Below are 23,631 nucleotides of genomic sequence, written 5' to 3' on the forward strand. Positions count from 1 at the left end.
TAGACCTTCCAAATTCACTATGCACAGGTCAAAGAAGTCCTGCTAGGTTTCTCTGAAACCATCCCATTCTTTGTTTCTCATGGCATGACAGCTTTCATGCCATTCGTGAGTCATAACTGGTCCCCAGTTGATGGGCATTCCCTTCATTTCCAGCTCTTTACCACCACATAGAGAGCTGCCATAAATATGTTTGTACTCACATGACTTTTTCCTCTTTATTTTCTCTGTTTGGGCTATAGTCCTTGTAATTGTACTGGTGGGTCAAAAGGGACACATAATTTACGACTGGGGCAAACTGTTTTTCAGATTGATTGGACCAATTCACAGATCCACAAAAAGTGTATTGCTAATCCTATTATATGTGTTTGAAATGAGACTGTTATTAGGGAAATGATGCAAGATTTTTTTTATCCCCACTTAACTTTTCCCTCCTAATTTTAGGTGAATTGATTTTGCTTGTGCAAAAACATTTTAATTTTATGTCATCCAAACTGTTCATTTTCTCTTCTGTCAACATTTCATTTGGTCATACTCTTCTCCTATCAATAAATCCAAAAGGTAATATCTATTTATGATATGACTTTTCACATCTAGGTCATGTATCATGTATCCATTCAGAGCTATCTTGGAATATAGTGTGAGATGTTGGCATAAAAATTTCGTTTCTGCCAGACTGATTTTCAGTTTTCCTAGTAGTTTTTATCAATAGTAAGACTTTAGGGTTTGCCAGATTCTAGTCTACTCAGTGGAGTAGTTAGGTGGCTCAGTAGATAGAGTGATAGACTTGGAATCAGGAATATCCATCTTCCGGGGTTCACATCTGACCTCAGACACTTACTAGCTGTGAGATTGTGGGCAAGTCACTGAATCCTGTTGTCTCTGTCTCTGCATGTGTAAAATGAACTGGAGAAGGAAATGGCAAACCACTCCAACGTCTTTGCCAAGGAAACCCCAGATATGCTCACAAGGTGTCAGACATGATTGGACAACAACAAGGCTACTCGGTTATTTGCTCCTATATGTTACATATCTACTCTGTTCCATTGATCAGCCTTTCTAGTTCTTAACTAATAGAAAACATTTTGACAGTATAATTTGGAAGTTTGGTATTGCTAGGCCTCCTTCCTTCTCACTTTTAAAAAATTACTTCCCATGAGAATCTTGACCTTTTATTCTTCTACATTTCATTTTGCTATTCATTTTTTTAACTCTATAAAGAAATGCTTTGCTAGTTTGGCATAGCATTAAATAAGTAAATTAATTTTGGTAGCATTGTCACTTTTATATTTTGTTACTGCCTATTCATGAGAAATTAATATTTCTCTAGCTACTTAGGCCTATCTTTATTTCTATACACAGTGTTTCGTCTCTATATTCATATAGTGCATTGTGATTCATAGTAAATAACCTTCCAAGTATTGAAACTATATATTGTAGTTATGATAAATAATTAACTACAAATTGTGGTAAATAATTAACATATGTTCTGTAGTTACCTGGAATTTTTCTTTCTGTCTCTTCCTGCTGAGTTTTGTTGATGATACAAAGAGGTTCTGATGATTTATGTGGATTTATCTTATGTCTTGAAATTTATCTGAAGCTATTAATTGCTTTGATTAATTTTTAGCTTTCTAGGGTAGTATACCATCATATCATCTACAAAAATTAAAAAAACCCTGCATTTCTCCTTTGTCCATGCTTATCCCCTCAATTTCTTCTATCTTCTGCTATATGTAGCATTTCTATTACCATATCAAATAGTAGTGGTGACCGTGGGCATTCTTACTTTATCCTTCATCTTAACGGAGAGCACTCTAGTTAGTCTCCATTACATGTAATCCAGGTTTAACTATAGAGTACTTGCCATGTTAAAGGAAGGTTCATTTATTCCTACATTCCCCCCTCCCTTTTAAAAATGGGTATTGTCAAAATCTTTTCCTGTATCTATTTGAAGTCATTAAAAGCTCTGGGTAACTTGTCACAAAAGGCACTGCATGCTGTTACAGTGCTTTTCAGAGAAGATGGTCACCAGCAGGAAGATGGGTCCCACTCATGCTTTGACTTTATATAATTATATGCTTGTGTAATTCTTATTAATATAGTCAATTGTGATCATAGTTTTCCTAATATTGAACCCCTGTATTCCTTGTATAAATCTTACCTGGTCAAATGTATAATCTTGGTGATGTGTTGTGGTAGCCTCTGTTAATATTTTATTTAAAAATTTTGCACTTTGTTCAATGAAGATATTGATCTGTAGTTTTCTTTCTCTGTTTTGACTCTTTGGTTTAAGTACCATTAGAGCAATGTGATAGAATCCCTTTTTTTCCTATTTTTAAAAACTGCTATATATTGGAGTTATTTTTTCTTTAAATCAAAATTTAATTAAATTTAAATTTTCTCTAAATTAAAATAAATCTATTTGATCTTAGAGTTTTTCTTTGGGAGCTCATGGATATTTTATCCATTTTTTTCTAAGATAGGGTTACTTAAATTCTCTATTTCTTGTGCAATTAACTTAGGTATTTTAGATGTTTATAAATATTCATTTATTTTAGTTGTTGGTTTTATCATCATATGGTTCAGCAAAAATAATTTCCAATTGCATTCTTGATTTCTTTTCCATTTGTTGTTAATTCTTTTTATTTATTTTTGATACTAGTAATCTCATTTTCTGCTTTCAAAAAAATCAAATTGGGTAGTGATTTATTTGCAAGATGTTTTGAATATCTTAGTGCAGTTTTAAGTCTTAAAATCATCAGAAGTACAAATGCTACAAACTTACACAAATGATATTTGAAAGTCTGATCATTCAAAATTTAAAAATATCTGTTTCTTATTAAAATTCCAAATAACCATCATTTATGCTATACATCACTCTAACTGATTTTCAAACTTTGCAAAAAATTTTCAGTTGATATTCAGTGACTGAAAGGATTTCATTTATAATCCAAGCCTTGAGATCATTCAAAGAATGAGGTTTTGATTCATTCATGACAGTTTTGATGTGACCTTACAAGAAAAAGTCTAATGGAAATAGATCAGGTGGACAAGGTTTCCAAGCAAGCAGAACTCTTCTAAAGTGTCATCTAGATAGAGACATACAAACACTGAATTATGACTGACTCATCTTATTAAAATTTAAAAATTTATTATTTAAATGTCATAAGACTAAATAAGTATAAAATACAAATTTTAAACATTTAAATTCCAAATAATTTTTGTAGATTTGTAGAATTTTTATTTCAGAAGTCATTAAAGATGGGTGGAGCCAAGATGGCGGAGTAGAAAGATGCACATACACATAGCTCCAAACCCACAACCCACAGAACGGCTACAGGGGAGTAACTCATGGCAAATTCTGCACCCAGAGGCCACAGAATATTGGAGTGAGGGAGATTTCTGTTCCAGAGGGACCTGCAAACCTCTCGCAAAAGGTCCGTCGCACTGCAGACGTGGAGCCCAGCCCAGCCCAGACCTGATGCGGCCACGACACCAAGAGAAACAGACCCGAGCAGGCTTCAGGGACGGGATCTCCAGGGGCCACACAAGTCCCTCCGCCCACAGGTGACGGGGGTCGGTGAGAGAGTCCCTTTGGCAGGTCGAGAGGGGAGTGGGGTGCCCCCATGATTCGGGCCCCCCCCGGGAGGTAGAAGCTGAGAGGCGGCTGCAGACTGGGGCTCCCCAAGCGGGTGGGAGCCTGGATCCATTGTGGAAGGTCTGCACATAAACCCCCTGAGGGAAGTGAGCCTGAGAGGCGGCCCTGCCCCGACCTCAGCACATGAACATAATCTCATACTGAATAGCAGCCCTGCCCCCACAAAAAGCCCTAAGGCTGGAAGCAGCATTTGAATCTCAGTCCCCAAACGCTGGCTGGGAGGATCAGGAGGCGAGGTGGGTGTGAGGAGAATATTCAGAGGTCAAGTCACTGGCTGGGAAAATGCCCAGAAAAGGGAAAAGAAATAAGACTATAGAAGGTTACTTTCTTGGTGAACAGGCATTTCCTCCCTTCCTTTCTGATGAGGAAGAACAATGCTTACCGTCAGGCAAAGACACAGAAATCAAGGCTTCTGTGTCCCAGCCCACCCAATGGGCTCAGGCCATGGAAGAGCTCAAAAAGAATTTTGAAAATCAAGTTAGAGAGGTGGAGGAAAAACTGGGAAGAGAAATGAGAGAGATGAAAGAAAAGCATGAAAAGCAGATCAGCTCCCTGCTAAAGGAGACCCAAAAAAATGTTGAAGAAATAAACACCTTGAAAACTAGCCTAACTCAATTGGCAAAAGAGGTTCAAAAAGCCAATGAGGAGAAGAATGCTTTCAAAAGCAGAATTAGCCAAATGGAAAAGGAGATTCAAAAGATCACTGAAGAAAATAGTTCTTTCAAAACTAGAATGGCACAGATGGAGGCTAAGGACTTTGTGAGAAAGCATGATATCACAGAACAAAGAGAGAAGAATGGAAAAATGGAAGATAATGTGAAATATCTCATTGGAAAAACAACTGACCTGGAAAATAGATTCAGGAGAGACAATTTAAAAATTTTGGGACTACCTGAAAGCCATGATCAAAAGAAGAGCCTAGACATCATCTTTCATGAAATTATCAAGGAAAACTGCCCTGAGATTCTAGAACCAGAGGGCAAAATAAATATTCAAGGAATCCACAGAACACCGCCTGAAAGAGATCCAAAAAGAGAAATTCCTAGGAACATTGTGGCCAAATTCCAGAGTTCCCAGGTCAAGGAGAAAATATTGTAAGCAGCTAGAAAGAAACAATTCAGGTATTGTGGAAATACAATCAGGATAACACAAGATCTAGCAGCCTCTACATTAAGGGATCGAAGGGCATGGAATAGGATATTCCAGAAGTCAAAGGAACTAGGACTAAAACCAAGAATCACCTACCCAGCAAAACTGAGTATAATATTTCAGGGGAAAAATTGGTCTTTCAATGAAATAGAGGACATTCAAGCATTCTTGATGAAAAGACCAGAGCTGAAAAGAAAATTTGACTTTCAAACACAAGAATGAAGAGAAGCATGAAAAGGTGAACAGCAAAGAGAAGTCATAAGGGACTTACTAAAGTTGAACTGTTTACATTCCTACATGGAAAGACAATATTTGTAACTCTTGAGACATTTCAGTATCTGGGTGCTGGGTGGGAGTACACACACACACATGCATACATGCACACATACATAGAGACAGAGTGCACAGAGTGAATTGAAGAGGATGGGATCATATCTTAAAAAAAAAATGAAATCAAGCAGTGAGAGAGAAATATATTGGGAGGAGAGACGGAGAAATTGAATGGGGCAAATTATCTCTCATAAAAGAGGCAAGCAAAAGACTCATTAGTGGAGGGATAAAGAGGGGAGGTGAGAGAAAAACATGAAGTCTACTCTCATCACATTCCACTAAAGGAAAGAATAAAATGCACACTCATTTTGGTAGGAAAACCTATCTCACAATACAGGAAAGTGGGGGACAAGGGGACAAGCAGGGTGGGGGGGATGATAGAAGGGAGGGCATGGGGAGGAGAATGCAATTTGAGGTCGACACTCATGGGGAGGGATAGGATCAAAAGAGAATAGAAGTAATGGGGGACAGGATAGGATGGAGGGAAATATAGTTAGTCCTATACAACACAACTATTTGCAAAACTACACAGATTTGGCCTATATTGAATTGCTTGCCTTCCAAAGGGAAGGGGTGGAGAGGGAGGGAGGTAAAGAAGTTGGAACTCAAAGTGTTAGGATCAATTGTAATGCTCTTACCACTAGGAAATAAGAAATACAGGTAAAGGGGTATAGAAAGCTGTCTGGCCCTACAGGACAAAAGAGAAGACAGAGATGAGGGCAGAGAGGGATGATAGAAGAGAGAGCAGATTGGTCACAGGGGCAATTAGAATGCTTGGTGTTTGGGGGGGGTAGGGATAAAAGGGGAGAAAATTTGTAACCCAAAATTTTGTGAAAATGAATGTTAGAAATTAAATTAAAAAAGAAGTCATTAAAACTTAAGACTGAACCTTCTTTTATTTTATTTTTGAAAACCAAATTTCTAGCTTTATTTATTAATTTAATGGAGTTTTTTGCTTTTCAGTTTTATTATTATTTTCTTTGGTATTTAGAATTTCGCTTCCCCCCCCCCCCCGTCTCTGTCTCTCTCTCTCTCTCTCTCTGTCTCTCTCTCTCTCTCTCTCTGTCTCTGTCTCTCTCTCTCTCTCTGTCTCTCTCTCTCTCTGTCTCTCTGTCTCTCTCTGTCTCTCTCTCTCTCTCTCTCTCTCTCTCTCTCTCTCTGTCTCTCCATCTGAAGTGTTTAGAAATAGAAATTTCCCACTGAAGGACTGCTTTAGCTACACCCTCAAAAAAAAAGTTGATTTATTGTTGTAATTACTTCTATTTATCTATCATTTCTAAGATTTCTTCTTTGACCTAACAATTCCTTAGCATTGTTACTTTGTCTCCAATTAATTTTTAATCCTTTATTCAACAGCCTTTTATTGAACATGGTATTTGTTGCAATACTGTCAGTAAACTATGTCTTTAATATTTCTTTTTTCAGTATTTGTGAGATTTTTATGATTTAATATATGTTCAATTTTTTTTAAAGATGTCATGTTCAATTGAAAAAATGTATATCCCTTTCTATTCTCATTCACTAATTGTCAGAGATCTATATGTAAATTTTCTAAAATTCTATTCAGGTCGTTAAATTCTTGTTTATTTCTTATCAGATTTTTCTAGGTCTGAAAGGGTACATTGAGATCTCCCACTATAGTTTTATTTTCCATTTCTCCCTGTAACCCAAGCTTCGTCTACAAATATTTAAATGCTATTCCATTACGTGCACATATATTATGCATTTATATTCATTCATTGGTACGTTTCATAATAACGTCAATTTCCTGTTGATCTCTTTTAGTCTAGTGTATTCTTTGCTCTTTCTTTATCTGAAATCATGATTCCTCCTCTGCTTTTTTATTTCAGCTGAGGAATAATAGATTTTGTTCAGTCCCTTACATTAACTCTGTTTAATTTGATGTTCCAAGTGTGTCTTGTAAACAACATATTATCAGATTCTACTTTATAGTCCATTCTGCTACCCTCTTCTGTTTTATGGATAAGTCCATCCATTCACACTCAGAGTTATAATCATTAACTGTGTATTTCCTGCTGTCCTATTCTTTTATATTTTTCCTTTTTTTTGCTTCCTATCTCATATTCACAAAGAAAAGAGTGCTCTGTGGTTGATGAAATCAGTTTCCATTCCCCTGCACATTTTCTATTCCCCTCATTCAGACCCCTTTCTTTCTTTTTAAACCCCTCTTTGTGATCCCTTCTTCACACTTTGAGTTTGTTTTACTTATCATAAATCTCTCCTCAGATTAGATCTCCTCTCTCTCTTAATCTTCTCTTTCCTATCTCTCTCTTCCCTTTGTTTCCCTATTGAATGTATTTCCACACCACATTTGGTGTATTGTACCCTCCCTTGACTAATTCAGATGAAATTGAGGTTCAAATGATGCCCACTCCATTCATTTTTTCCTCATGTTTATAGATTTATAAGTAAGTACCTGATTATGTGAGATACTATGTTCTGCTACACTGGTTCCCCTTTCCTTCCCTAGAGTATTCATTTCCCTACCCCCTTTCTTTCCTTCTTTTAAGATAATGAAAACATAGCTCAGGCTTTCTGATTTACTTTATTCCTTCTGTAAACCAGGACATAAAAGCTCTGAGGGGACTCTTGTATCACCTCACCCCAACTAGAATGCAAACTTTTCATTATCATGTTTTTTCTAGTTGCTTATTTGAGTTTACTTTTTAAACATTTTTTATTTACCTCTTATTATTTTTATTTCAAAGTTTCTACTCAGTTCTGGCCGTTTCACCAGGAATATGTGAAAATCCTTTTTTTTTTCTCCCTGTAAGACTGTGCTCATTTTTCTGGGTTTTTTCCTTGTAACCCTATATATTTTGTCTTTTAGAATATCATATTACATGTTCTCTACTTCTTTATAGTGATATCTGAGAAATCTTATGTAGTTATGAATTTAGTTCTTTGACACTTAATTTCTTTCTTTCTGGCTGCTTGCATTTTTTTTTTATCTGGAAGAACTAGACTTTGACTATGACCTTCCTGGAAGTTTTCATTTTGCAGTTTCTTTCAGAAGTGATTAGTAGATTCTTTCTATTTTTTTTTTTTTTTGCCTTCTTATTATATGACTGGGCTATTTTGTTTCATTATTTCTTAACATATGGATGATAATCAGTTCTTTCTTGGTCATAGTTTTCAAGCAGTACTTTGGTTCTTAAATTATTTCTCTGGGATTTGTTTTCTACGTCAACAATTTTTAAGTATCAGATACTTTACATTTTTGCCTATTTTTTCAACCTTTTGACTTCGATTTTAATATTTCTTGTTGTCTCATGAAGTCATTAATTTCTGTTTTGTTCACACTAATTTTCAAAGAATCTGTTACTTTGGCAAGGTAGTCTTACCAAAGATTTTATACCTTATGTTAAGCTGTTAATTTTCTTTTCAAGTCTTTCCTTCAAAACTTTCATTTCTTTTCCAGTTCTTTCCTCTGATACTCTCATTCCATTAATAATATTTTAAAAACCCTTGTTTCATTTCTTATAGGAATTCTAATTGATCTTGTGGCCAAGGTCTCTTCAAGGCTTCTTGTACATATTTTTAAGTTATTCTCCTCTTTGGGATTTGTGTCTTAGGCATCTCTGGCACAATAACAGTTCTTTGTCTCTTTTTTGTTTACCCATTCTTCTAATTTTACTTCTCCAAATTGAGACTTTTTTTACGGCTAAGCTTCACATACTTTTGGTGTGATTGTAGTGGACTTAGATGCATCTGGCTTGTCTTATCTGGGGTCCTATCACTACATTTGTCTGGAATTGAGTACTGTGTTCTTCAAAGATTACAGGTGAGGCTTGTACTACAGAGACACACACTTTCAGCGGCTCCTATGTGATCTTATCACTGCTTCCTCAGGCTTTTCAGCCTGAATGTAGGCAATGCAGCTGCAGACCTTGCTGATGTGGAGCTCTAATGGACAGTTGCTGGCCACAGAGGCTGTAAACTACCTGGAAGGCTCAATCATTTCAGTTAGCCTAGTTCTACTTTGAACCAAGGGTCTGTCTAGGATCCTGGCCCATATCTGTTGAACAGCTTCTGCTTAGGTCCCTTGTCTCTATGGGTCAAATTGTGATCTTGGACTAAAAAGATAATCCACAGTAGTTTCTACTTAGATTTCCTAATCATTACTCAGTTTAGTGTTCTTCTTACATCTTTGTAAGTTGTGTGTGTGGGGAGGTAGATTATACTGCTTCCTCTGATTCACTGTCTTCCCTGATCTGACATATATTAACTCTTTGACAATGTATCCTTATAAGTTTTTCTTTTGTGTTTTGAGCATGTCTTTTGTAGCAAAGAAAACAAATCACTGCTTATACCTGATTGACTTTGTACATTAAGTACCATTCTAGAGACTTGTTGATCCCATTTAGAAAGATCTTAGAAATGAAACAAACCTATGTTTTGTTCCCAGAATCTTATTCTAGGGTGAGGGCATAATGAGCCAGAGAGAATGGGAAAAAAACCTGACTCCTCTCTTTAATGGCCAAGACTCTCCCATTGACTGATCCTGGTCCACATGAGCCCAGAGCTGGGACCCTTTAGTCAGAATGACACCTCAAACCCTAGGGCCAGGGAGATCTGTTACATAAAGTTTATTGAAAGGCAGCAGCCCAATCCATGTGGAATTAGTAAAAGTATAAGAGTAACCTTCTATTGATGACTGAGAGTCACAGAGAATCAGGAGTGGTAGTGCCAAGAAGGAAAAATGAATCAAAAAGTCTTATATAGTGGTCTTATATAGTGATGATTATTATATAGTGATGATTATTATATGGTAACTATTCCCTAGGTTGATACATCACAGTCAACAAAGGCACATCAGAATCAACAGGTAAAAACATGAAAGGAAGATCTCAGGGCACTTGAATTATGAAATACACTGGAATGCATGTCATCTTAATAAGAGACATGACACAAAGTACTACTGTAATATCACTTTTATGTTTGACAAAAGTCTTACCTATATATCCAAGTAAATACTATCTCCTTTAAGGTAGTCACTTTGGGGAAAGTGCACAAAGCATTTCTACAGAGTATAGAGCAGCATGGAAGTCACCCACAAAGCTTTTATTGTCACTGGAGTTCATTTATAAATAAACCAGGGTCAAGTTATATGTGTGATATTCTAAAATCACTATCAAATTTAATATCTCCTAATAAAAGAAGTCAGGAAATTAACTACTGAGCACATGAATTGTATTCTTAAACTGTAGCTTCAGTACCTAGCTAGCAAAGTATTTTGAACATAGTAGATGCTTCACTGATATTTGTTAAATTGAAAAGACAAAAAGTAAACAAACAGGTTAATAACCTGTTATTTAATCATTCTGTAATCACATACCAATCCTTGGTATTTTAAGGAACACAGGTTGATTTCACTGAAACATCTGTGTTTAATAATAGATAAATCATTACTGATGTGTTAGAGATATAACATTCTATATTTTTCAGGAAGTCATTTTTATAACATCATAAACCCAACCATAGTTTATTTCTGTTATTGTTGTAGCTTTACAGCTATACATTATCCCAGTAGTACTCAACCAGATGTACCCTCCCTCACAAAAAAAAAAAAATGGTTCAGGGATAAATTGTGGCTCTAAGGTAGCTGATTCACACTTCACTAGACCACTGGATCTATGATCCTGTATGGAGGGAGTGATGAATACTCCCTCTTACAATGCAGATCTCAGTTCACCCATTGTCGTTCTTAGTTGTATCTGACTCTCTATGGCTCCATTTGGGGTTTTCTTGGCAAAGGTACTTGGAGTGGTTTGCCATTTCATTCTCTAGCTAATTTTACAGATGAGGAAACTGAGGCACACAGAGTTAATTGACTTATCCAGGGTCACACAGCTTGTAAGTGTCTGAGGCCAGGTTTGAACACATGAAGATGATTCTTCCTGACTTCAAGGTTCAGCACACTAGGAAGGGTGGAGCTAAGATGGAGGAGTAAAAACAGGGACTTCCCTGAGCTCCAAAACTCTTCAAATACCTGTGAAAAATGACTCTAAACAAATTCTAGAGCTACAGAATGACAGAGTGAAACAAATTCCTAGCCCAAGACAACCTGGAAAGTCAATAGGAAAGGTATATTGCACTGAGCAGGGAGCAGAGCACAGTCTGGCTTGGGCTGCACTCACATAGATGGACCAGAGCAGGCCTTAGGAGACTGAATCATTGGCAGTTTTCAAACATCTCAACCCACAAACACCAAAAAGGTGAGTGGAAAAACTTGGTGGGACCTGGGTGAAAGAGGAGTGGGTAGCCTGACTGGGTCCACCCCCAGCCCCAGGGGGACGTGGTGGCCGGTGGCAGTGGCAGAATTTCAGCAGCAGCAGCAGCCAAGACTGCTTCTGGAGCTCTGGACCCACATATGGAGGGGGATCAAGCAGCTGATACGAAATCCCTGAAGCCTAGGATGGTACACTCACCCCATCCTTCCCACTCCCACTGAAAGCCAGTCCTACCTTGATAAAGAGTTAGAAAGTCAAGTATTTGGCTCAGAAGATAAGTAAACATTGTAAAAGAACTCAGACTATAGAATCTCACTTTGGTGACAAAGAAGATCAAAACATACAAACAGAAGAAGAAAACAAAATCAAAGCTCCCACATCAAAAGCCGCCTAGAAAAATGTGAATTAGTGTCAGCCCATGGAAGAGCTCAAAAAGGATTTTGAAAATCAAGTAGGAGAAGTAGAGGAAAAATTGGGAAGAGAAATGAGAGAGATTCAAGAAAATTATGAATATCAAGTCAACAGCTTGCTAAAGGAGATCCAAAAAATGCTGAAGAAAATAACACTTAAAAAAAATAGACTAACCCAAATGGCAAAAGAACTCGAAAAAGCCAACGAGGAGAAAAATCCCTTAAAAGCAGAAATGGCCAAATGGCAAAAGAAGTCCAAAAGCTCACTGAAGAAAAGAATTCCTTAAAAATTAGAATGGAGCAGATGGAAGCTAATGACTTTTATGAAAAACCAAGAAATTGTAAACCAAAAGAATGAAAAAATAGAAGATAATGTGAAATATCTCATTGGAAAAGCCACTGACCTAGAAAATAGATGCAAGAGAGATGATTTTAAAATTACTGGACTATCTGAAAGCCATGATCAAATAAAAGACCTAGACATCATCTTTCAAGAAATTACCCACCTGTATATTCTAGAATCAGAGGGCAAAATAGATATTGAAATAATCTGTCAATTGCCTCTGGAAAGAGATCCTAAAAAGAAAACTCCTAGAAATATTGTAGCCAAATTCTAGAGTTCTCAGGTCAAGGAGAAAATAGCACAAGCACCCAGAAAGAAACAATTTGAGTATTATGGAAATGCAATTAGGATAACACAAGATCTAGCAGCTTGTACATTTAGTTATCAAAGGGCTTGGAATATGATATTCTGGAGGTCAGAGAAGCTAGGATTAAAACCAAGAATCACCTGTCCAGCAAAATTGAGTAAAATTCTTCAGGGGAACAAATGGTCATTCAATGAAATAGAGTACTTTCAAGGATTCTTGATGAAAAGATCAGAGCTGAATAGAAAATTTGATTTTCAAAAACAAGAATCAAGAGAAGCATGAAAAGGTAAATAGGAAAGAGAAATCATAAGAAACTTATTATAGTTGAACTGTTTACATTCCTACATGGAAAGATGATGTTTGTAACTCATGGGACCTTTCTCAGTATTAGGTAGTGGGAGGAGATATATATATACATACATACATACAGAGAGAGAGAGAGAGAGAGAGAGAGAGAGAGAGATAAACAGATGGCACAGGGTGTGTTTAATATGAAGGGATGATATTTAAAAATAAAATTAAGAAGTAAGACGAATATATTGGGAGAAAGAGAAAAGGAGAGATAGAACGGGGTAAATTATCTCACCTAAGGGGCAAGAAAAAGCTTTTACAATGGAGGGAAAGAAGGAGGAGGGGAGAAGGAATGAGTGAACCTTACTCTCATCATATTTGGCTTAAGGAGGGAATAATATATACACTCAATTGGGTATCCTACCCTACAGGAAAGTAGGGAGGAAGGGGATAAGAGGGGGGAATGGTAGAAGGGAGGGCAGATTGGGAGAAGGGGTAGTCAGAAGCAAACATTTTTGAAAAGGGACAGAGTCAAAGGAGAAAATAGAATAATTTTTTAAAATGCTTGTTAAAAGTTATTTTACATGTGACTGGGAAATATGAAATGAAAATTTTTTTAAAAAATTTAACAACTTTTAACAAAAATAAAATTAAAAAACAATTGTTAAAAGTTATTTTACATGTAACTGGGAAATATACAATGAAAGAAAAGAATTTACAAAAAAAGTTCAGCACTCTATCTACTATGCCACCTAGTTGCACAGCTCACCCGTACCTACCCATTCTTTTTGGATGCCCCACAGGCACTCTATTCAATATGCTGGAGGGAATCCAGATCTCTTGACATGCTGTGTATGCCAATGAACACGTGAGACATTCATCAGTTACCTCTTACTCTCAATATGTGTCCAGTTCATCTTTTCGTTCCATTCGTACATTTCTCTGCAAATATCATTTACACTGGTTCTCTTGTGCAATTTTTCACTGTTAATGTATTGCATATGGTCTTCTCACCAGAAGAATAATGTTGTTAAAGAAACTGGATTTTTTTTTTTCAGGGAGAAGTATAAAGTAATTAAAAGTCCAGTTACCCAAAGGCAATTCAGCCTGTTTTCCTTCTCTTCAATTTCAGGCCCAGATCATTGCTCATTTTCAGGGTCCAAGATAAACGCATCAATGGACAAGGACCATGGGTTGTCTATCCAAAAGCAAATCATAGTTTGGACGACACTCATTCTTCAACACTTCTGGGCCCCTCTCAACTTCTCCTTCCCCTAAGAATGGAGAACTTGAAGAATCTGGGCATGTAATGCAGCTGGCAGACAGAAAAAGAAGGGAAGAGTAAAAGTAGTCTCCCTTTCCAAACTCTATTGAGTGAGTGGCTCTTCTTGCTTAGTCAATCATGCATCTACCCTCATGGGGTCCATGGATATCAAGAAACCATTAAGGGGTTGCTGCATCATCCTAAAACAAAAGTCCTTCAGGGCTAAGTCAGAATCTGCCTCTCCAGAAGTGGCCCAGGGTCCAGCAAATCAGAATACTTCTGATCACTCCCTCCCCAATGAGTGTTATGCTGAAGTATTTTAAATAATTATGGATCTCTTTAATCAGTAATCAATAATTCATATTATAGTATTGATTAGAGACTCAACAGAATTATGATCATTTCTTAATTAGCAGGATGCATGGACTACATAACAACGGACCTGGGAAGAAGGAAGAGTAGTCTAGACTAGTCTTTTCAAGATCAATCAGTGATCTTTAAGGAGCTTGATCTAGATAGTGCCCCACCTCAGAAATGGAGGTCATTATATTTTTTTTAACCAACCCCTCAAATGTTCTCCCAGTGAGACTCCTTTAGGAGGTTCTGCAATGGTCTAGGGCTTCATGCATCAGAACAGTGTCACCCATTAACAAGAGTATCCAGAGGTCCTCATAATGTACATGGAATTTTTCTTACATTCTGGCTTTGCACTGACTAAACGTTTTCCAAGATGGTGGCTATCATCTCTAGAGAGCATTTTATCTTGTATTTTGCTTGCTTCATGAGGAATGTTAGTTATTGATGGTGGTCAATACTTTAAAAAAATTTATATATATTTGGGTTTGAACCTGTGGTATCCCTGGTGTAGGGAACTTCATGGAAATTGCTTCCAAAAATACAAATGGGCAACGCAGGGTACTTGAGAACTGTCTGAGGCCCTTAGCCCATGAGGATTGCTTAGGGTCTCACAATCAGTACGTGCCAAAGGTGGGACTTGAAGTTCTCCTGTCTCTGAGACTGACTATTCACCACCACATGATTCTTTGCACAGTAGTCTCTACAAATAGAAAAATCATCCAAATCCCCCAATAATCAATGACAAGAAACCAACTAAAGAATTTCAGACAAGTCAGTAAGGTAGGGAGTCCTAATCTTTCAAGGAAAAATAAAACCATTAATGACTTGATTAACAGGGTCTTTTCCCTAGGGCTGATGAACCCCTAAAACTCCAGAGTTAATTCCTAAAAACCCTACATTCATTCTTTCACATGCACCAAACAGAAGTCTTCAGAACTCCCCAGGAAAATAAACCTCTATTTTCCAAATAATTTTTGAGATTTGAAATCATCGAGATTTATTTTTTGGAAATGATGCTTAGCTATCCTGGAAGGAATATTTAAAGCTAAGGATTTATTCTCAGGTTCTCCCATAATATTTATGGAGAAAGAATGAGAGACAACAACAGATGGACAGTCCGAATGGTGCATTAATAAAAATATTAAGAACACATTTAAAATTTCTCAAACACTTTCCTGAAAACAATTCTATGAGACAGGTAGTGTAAGTACAGTACAGTAATCAGAAATCATAGTCTAGGAATCTTCCATAGAATTTTTAAAATGATTTTTATTTCTGTCCCTAAAATATTTTCAGACACTCATCTGAGTCCAAAGAAAACCACTTCCTAAGCCGCACTGCTGGTCTAAATCCTTGAATAATCAAGAGGACTCTCTGGAGTCACTTTACCTGAGTTTATTCCATAGGCTCAGGGACATACATAGATAAAATGATGAGGTGAATTAATTTCTTTAGAGTATACCTGCTGAGTTCAACTTGCTGCATTCCTTTGCCTTCATCCTTTCATTCCACTCTAGTTAAATCATGGGATCATATTTTTAGAGCTAGAAGGGACCCCAGAGAGCACAAGTCCAAACTATTTTTTTTACAGAGGAGAAAACTGAGGTACAGAGAAGTGGTGACTTGTTCAGGGCCTCACACCTAGTAAGTTTCTGAAATGAGATTGGAACGTGTCTTGCTGATGTCAAGTCCAGAGCCCTATCTACTACACCATTCTTAATTTTTTTTTTTCCAAACACGGTCTTTTTGATTTGATTTTCATTTCCTAGAGGCACCAACCACAATTTGTTATCTCTCATTTTTATCCTTTCTCCCTCTCCCTTAGCTATCTTTTTTCCCCTCCACTCTCCAACCTCCTTCCTTTAATTAACATACATAAGCACTTACAATGTGATTGTAACTTGTGTTGGGCATTCTCTCCTCTTGCTTCCTTTTCTATCCCTGGATGCCTTCCCTTCCCTTTCCAGAGCTTAGCACAGTGCCTGGCATATAGTAGGAGCTTAATAAACATTGATAAATTGATTGATATCTCTTCTAGGAGATAGGGGCAAAAAGGGAAGCAAGGATAGAGGGAAATAAAGGCAAAGATGGGCTTTTTATGGTGACCCTGGGTATCTTTTTTTTTTTTTTGGTAAGTATTCTGATCACCCTCCTGGAAGTTTCTCTGATTTATTTTTTTTAAAAAAAGCAATTTCTCTTTGTGACTAAACTTTTTTAGAGCAAAAATGGTGAGAGCAGACATCCCCTTCTATACTTTGTATTCTATTTGCTTTATTTTGCAAATATAGGAATGGGGGGTAAGCCAGGAAATTGGAGGCAAGTAAACAAGGATGGAATCATGATGGCAGACTTGTTAGAGATCTCCAGGGTTTCCCTTAATTGCCTCTTGTGACCCTCCTTTGAGACAACAAGAGAGCTTTGGAGATGATACTTCGTCCTTTTTTTCATCTCCTCTGCAACGAGATCACTCCCAATAACACCTTCTCCTAGTCAGCAGGCATAGCATAAAATCACAGAAATTTCAAAGTACATGAAGTCCATCTCCCTCATTTTATGGATGGGGAAACTAAGACTGAGAGGTTGAAAGGGATTAAGTGACTCGTCCAAAGTCACACAGCTAGTCAGTATCTGAGGATGGATTTGAATCCAGATCTTGCTGACTCAAGTCCAGCGCTCTACCTACTGTATCCCTTGGACTGTCCATCTTTTCCCCAACCTCGTTCACTTCAGAAGTCAATGGAATCTTGCTCATGACAGCAATCAGTGAATGGAACCAGCCCCATTCTACTCTGTGTCTCCACATGTACATCCAATTGCACTTCCATGAAGTCATTCTGACACACATAAACACTTGTAAACATATGGACTACAGGTGAACACATCCTAAAAGTCCCACACACAGAACTCTGTAAATATCTTATGAGTAGGGATTGTTTTATTTTTTCTGTGAGCATCTTCAGTGCTGAGTGGTGTCTAGCACAAAAGAAACATTTAATAAATACTTACTGATTGACTGGACCATCACACCTTCCCAGGGGAGTCTCTACTTAGTTTTTTGCCCATGAATAAATTTCTACTTTTACTCCACCTTCCTTCCTTTTGTCCCCTTATTGTTGTTTCTCAGCTTTTCCTGGCTGGTCTAATCAACTATTTTTCTCCACCTTTGCCATCCCTCTCACATCCAATCTAGTTCCCTTTCCTCTCGCTCTTTTCCCTTCCTTTCCCTTCTCTTTCTCTTCCCTGTCCCCTCCTTTTCCTCTCCTTCTTTCCTTTCCTTTCCCTTCCTCTTCCCTTCCCTTCCTTTTCACACCTTCTGTCCCTTCCCTTCCTTTCCTCCTCTTCCCTTCCTTGCCTTTTTTCTCTTTCCTTTCCCTTCCCTTCCTTTCCTCTCATTCCTTCCCTTCCCTTCCTTTCCCTTCTATTTCTTTCCTTTCCATTCCTTCCACATCTTTCCTTTTACATTTTCTATGCTCAGTATCTGGTTTAGCAAATTGTGTTAGATTCAGTTAACTGATGTCTGACCTCCTGGAATAATGTATACTGAAAAGAGAACTGGACTTGAAATCAGGGAATATGAGTTCTAATCCTGCCTTTGCCACTCTATGGTACTCAGTTTCTTCATCTGTAAAGGGAAAAGGTTAGACTGGATTATCTCTGGGATCTTCCCACCTCTAATATTCCATGAAACTTTTCTGAATCTTTCCTTAATTCCCTGAACCTTTGTCCCAGTCAGCAAAAGGCACATTCATATCCACTGAGAATGTATAAGGCAGGGTGGAGTAGAAACAAAGAGGGGGGAGGAAGGCAGGAAGTTATGAAGAGAGAAGAGTAAAGGGCCAGAGGTGGGAGGGGAGCCCTAGAACTGGGAAGCAAGGGATGGACTAAAGGAAAAATGGGACAATAAGAGTTGAAATTGGAAAATACTTTCTCTTTACCTTCATTGGATCGTCACAGCAATCTTGTGAGGTATACACATTTTGCAGATGAAGAAACTGGGCTTTAGAGATGGACAGTGAATTGCCTACAGTCACACAACTAGTTAAGTATAGGAAACAGAATTTGAAACCAGGTCTCTCCTAAGTCCAAGTCCAGCCCTTTGCCTTTTATTCCACACCAGGTCTGTCCTAGGGAGGAGGTGCCCCAAACTGTGACCAACTATTAGAGTAGTGTTGGTTTCCTGTCATTGAACTCCCAGAGTGTGCTCTGGGCAATATTGGTTTTATCAGGAACCTAAGGGTGTTACCATTAGTGACCCATTCTTTAGGCTCTGAATTTTTTATGTCTTTCAAAGGAATTCCCAATTAAGATGCAAATGCAACTTGGCAGGATAAAACTATGACTTTTCAGTTAACAGCACATCAGGATCTCTTGACAGCTAACTTAGAAAAAGAACAGGTGGAGGGAGTGGAGGAAGGATGGGGGAGAGGAGTGAAGAAAGGGAAGATGGAAAGGCATCAAAGTTAAAGACAAATTTGTCTGACTTCATTTTATCTAGGACTGGTCCTCACATTCCTTAGATAATGGCTGTGACCAGGCAATGAGGAAAAGAGAACAGGGCTAGAGGGAGTCTTTTATATCCTGGCACCTGGGCACAGCAGTGCTGGGGGAGGGAGAGCTGAACACATAACATTCACCTTCTAAAACTGACTGAAACTCCAACAGATAAGCTGTCAAATGATATGAATGAAGTTTTAAAAAGATTTGTAAACTAAAAATGACCACAGGAAAACAAATTCTAAATCACTACCATCAATAAAAAAGAAAATTCAGAAGAACTCTGAAGTTTTACTTCATTCTTTGTAAACTGACAAAGATGAAACCATTTGGGAATAATGAGAGTTGGAAAGATTGTGGAAAGATAGGCACACTGATGCCCTGTTAGTGGATCTATGACATGATTCAGTATTTTGCATCTCCATTGGGAATTATGCAAGAAAAATGACTAAACTGTCTGTTCTCTTTGACCAAGCAATCCTACTACTAGTTATGTAGCCCAAGGAAGTAGAAAACAGAAATAAAATTTATCAAAATATTCTTCAGCAACACTCATTGTGGTAGTAAAAAACTGAACCCAAAGGGAATGCTCATTGATTGGGGGATGACTAGGATACACTGTGGTATGTGAATAGAGTGAAATATTATTATGCAGTAAGAAATGACAAATATGAGGAATTCAGAAGAACTCAGAAAATTTTGCATGAATTGATGCAGAAGAAAATAAACAGGGTTAATAGGTTTATTAATTATTAACTAATAATAATAGGTTATTATAATCATATAAATGAAAAATTCACTTAAAGGAAGATGAACTCTGAATAATGGGAAAACCAGTGGAAATCCCAGAGAACAGATAATGAGATACACTGCCTTCCTCTTGTCAGAGAAGTGGGGGACAATGAGGATGAATTTTTTTTATATTGTCAGACAGGGTTTGTCTATCCAATGTTTTTGCTTAGTTGTTTTTCTTTGTCATAAGGAAGGGTTCAGCCTGACAGTGGGCGGGAAATAACTAGGAGGTAAAGCAAAAGGCAATAATAAAAAGTATTTTAAAATAAATTAATGAAACCAACTAAAAGCCAACTTATGCCAGACTTCCCACTTCCTACTTGGAACATTTTGAAAAACACTATGAAGTGGCTCCCATACAGTTCCCTTGTGTCTTCCTATTCTGAGGGTGAATGGAAGACATATGTTAATCTATGTGCATGTAGATAATCACTATTGACACATAAAGTACGTTGCATGAGTATACAAGTGCCCCAAGAGAAAGAGAAGTTTTGAGAGAAGGCCAGAAACTGCCTTACTTCTTCCCAGGAAATCTTTAGCATCCCTCTCTGTCCATGTGCGAGTGCGCACACATCTTTTCTTTTCCATGGTCAGGTTTCTCTTTGTGATTGATAATTGGCTTCCCTCTAGGTATGTTACGATCTATTTCAAAAGCCAGAGCACTTCGAGGGAGAGCTGAAATGATCATATTGGGTTGTAATTCATGTTGGCCCCTGACATACATATAAATAAATATATATGTGTATATATATTTTTAAATGATTTGGTCTCTAAGCAACTGATCTCTTAGCAACAAGAAGCACCTTTATAAAAGATGGCACACAAAGAGTGATTGCCCAGAAATCCATCCAGTCCTTAAGGAGCCGCGCATCCTGAGTGATCTGATCGTCTTCTAGAGTCCAAAAACTAGAAGTAAGGAGCCGACCCAGGTAACATTCAAATTTGCACGTTTTTCCTGAAAAGCTCATGCAACTCTCTGAAAAGGATAAATTTCCTTGTTGAATTGATTTTCCTCCTCTGTCTCAATGTTAGGGGATCAAGCCTAACTTTTAACTGAATGTTTTAGGATTGTTTCTTAATTTTTATTCTCAGGTGTGAATTTTGATCAGGAAAAATAATCTTACTGAAAGGGACTTGATGAAATGTCATGAGAGGGGCAAAAACAGCTATTCTTTTCCTAGTTTTATTTCCTTAGGATTTGGATTTAAAGGAGATTTAAAAGTCCATCATCTGGCTCCAGGAAAGGAGTATATAGAATGTGTAAAGTGTTGGGAAGACTGGTGTGCTCTACATGATTTAAATGTTTAAAAAGTACCGAGATCGCTTTATTTTCAAACTTTAATCCAATGCCAATTTCAGTGACAAGTTATGGTCTTTAACAGCAAAGCCACTCATTCTCATATGTTTCAGGACTTCTGGCTGTTCCTTTTTTTTCCTTCCCTTACAGTACAAAACAGTAATTTTTCAATTCATTCTTCTTGTTACAAAGGGGGGAAAAGTCACTCTCAGACTAAATTAGAATCTATCCAATGACATTATTTCTTCCAGATACCCAGAAGCTTGAAAACTTAAAATGTTCTCAGAAAATTGGGTTGGGAGATGAGAAATAATTGTTATATCATCGGTACCCGGTTAGATAAGAGAGTGTTATCACCAACACAAGTAGGAATGGAAGCAAAGGCTTAACCTTTTATTAGGGTGCTGTGAAAATCTCTGTGTGACTGAGCCCTGGGGCTCAACAGTATTTTGGATAGAGACCCAACAGTAAAAAGATGGTTTTATTATTACTACAGTTTTCTAAAGATAGGATAAAGATGGGATAGAAAAGCTTTGTTCACTAGTGTCTAACAATGTTTGCAGTTTCTTTCTTACTTATCTCTCTGTGAAATTAAACCTCATCAGTTCAAGTTTTGCCCTGCACAATAAACTTGCTTAGAAAACCACTCTTGATGTACGTATATTTCAATCCTGTTAGCTCCATTTTACAGCTGACTGCTTTATGTAGGAGCCAGCAGCATTGCTGTTTAAGTTTGAATTGCAGAAACTTTTAAAAAACCCTCCACTTCTAGGGAATTCAAATGAAGTCACTTCAACTAGATTTTATTAACCATTCACTATGTGCAAGGCAGTGCTAGCTACTGAGGATATAAACAGTAAGGCAGCAAAGACATTTCTTTATTGTCTGATTTTTTAGTTTCATTTATTCTTTGATTTTATATTTTGGTAATTTCTGTATAAACACCTTTGGTGAGGGTCTTAAAATAGGGTGGCTTTTTCTGGGGCATGTTACCAGGAAAATACTGCAAACAGGAATTTGGATGGTCTCCAGATCATCTCCAGAATGACATTCATTTTTTTTCCTGAATAAGGGATTAATTTTTAAAGAGACTCAAGATTTCAATGGACTCTTATTTAAAACATAGCCTAAGATTTTGATATGACTCTTAAGGACTGAAGAATTTAAACTGGGTCCTCTTTGAAGTTCGTTGCTTAGTATCTGTCTCTTGTTGATATGCTACAAATCATATAGACCCTAAAATACAACAACATCGATCATCCTGACTGTCTCTTCAAATTGTTACAAAATCGACTGGATTGCCACTCATTGTGAGTGAAGAGACTTTCCATGGACAACTGAGCTGACCCATTCAACTGAGCTACGAACGATTATCTCTGTAGAAGCACAGCCCTGATACAACTAATCTGGAGAGTTACTAGTCAAGATGATTCTTCCTTCCAGTGAAGATTTCTGAGAAGGATCTAAAAGAAAAATTTTTTTTTCAGTATTTCATCATAAAAATCCATTTGAAGTTTAAACTTAGTTCCATGACTTGTGACAGTGTGGCTAAGTCCATATTGCTGATCTAATCAATCAACTACTTAGCATGTCAATGGCAAGGCATTTGAAAGCATACTGCCTGAACTAGCCATGTCACAAAAGTCCGTTCGTTTTAGTTCTTGCAGTGACTGAAATGGACTGAAATAGATTCTTAGACTAAGACTGTTAGATCTAGAAGGTGTCCTAGAGATCGTTTAGTTTAATCCGCTCATTTTAAAAATGAAGAAACTGATGTTCAGAAAAGGGAAGCAACATGCCCAGCACCATAGAGCTGGTTAATCAGCTAGTTAGTCAGGATTAGAATCCAGTTCTTTTGATTCCAGGTCCAGTATGTTTTCTCTTATATCAGGCTGCCTCTCTGATCTTTTTCTCCATGGCTGACTTTAATGACAGCTAAAAAAAAGTCACACTGATCACTCTGGAGCAAATTTGACCTCTTGTCTAAAAGCAGCACTAACTTACCTAACACCACGTGGGCAAACATTTCACAGTTAAAACACTGCTACATTATGGCACTAATTTCTCAAGTTCTGTAATACTTTAAAATTCACGAAACTCTTTTCTAACAAAAGTCTCATGAGAGAGGGAATAATACAAGGATTATTATCTCCATTTTATAGGTGGGAAAACCAAGGCTGAGAGACTATGTGACTTTTTCAAAGCCATATTACTTGCACCTCAGAACCAGGATTTAAACTCTACACTTCTGGTTCCAAATTCAGGGATCTTCCCATAATTCCACACCCCCTTCATCCTTATAATCAAACCCTACCACAATATTGCAAAATCCAGATGTAAATTCATTTTTATCAAGCCCCAGAGGTGCAGATGAAACACACAGTCAGCTACAATCTGAGCTAATTGATTGCCGTGTGTAATATTATTTGCCTGACAATGTTTTCCTGCTTCCCATTACTCATATTAGGAAGGATGTGGCTGTATTTATTTAGTCAAAATAGATGACTCTGGTAAGGGGCAGCCTAACTGGGATTAGGAGGGTATGGGGTTGAAAGGAGCTGAAGCAATAAGAAGACAAGGGTGAATGAGTGAGAGAGCTTCATTCTTTTATTTTGGGGAAAAAGACACATTTTAATAACTTTCCACTCCCTGGCTAAGTCTACACAAGTAGGACAAAATAAAGTC

This window comes from Notamacropus eugenii, chromosome 7, assembly GCF_028372415.1.
Source record: "Notamacropus eugenii isolate mMacEug1 chromosome 7, mMacEug1.pri_v2, whole genome shotgun sequence".
Classification (NCBI taxonomy): Eukaryota; Metazoa; Chordata; class Mammalia; order Diprotodontia; family Macropodidae; genus Notamacropus; species Notamacropus eugenii.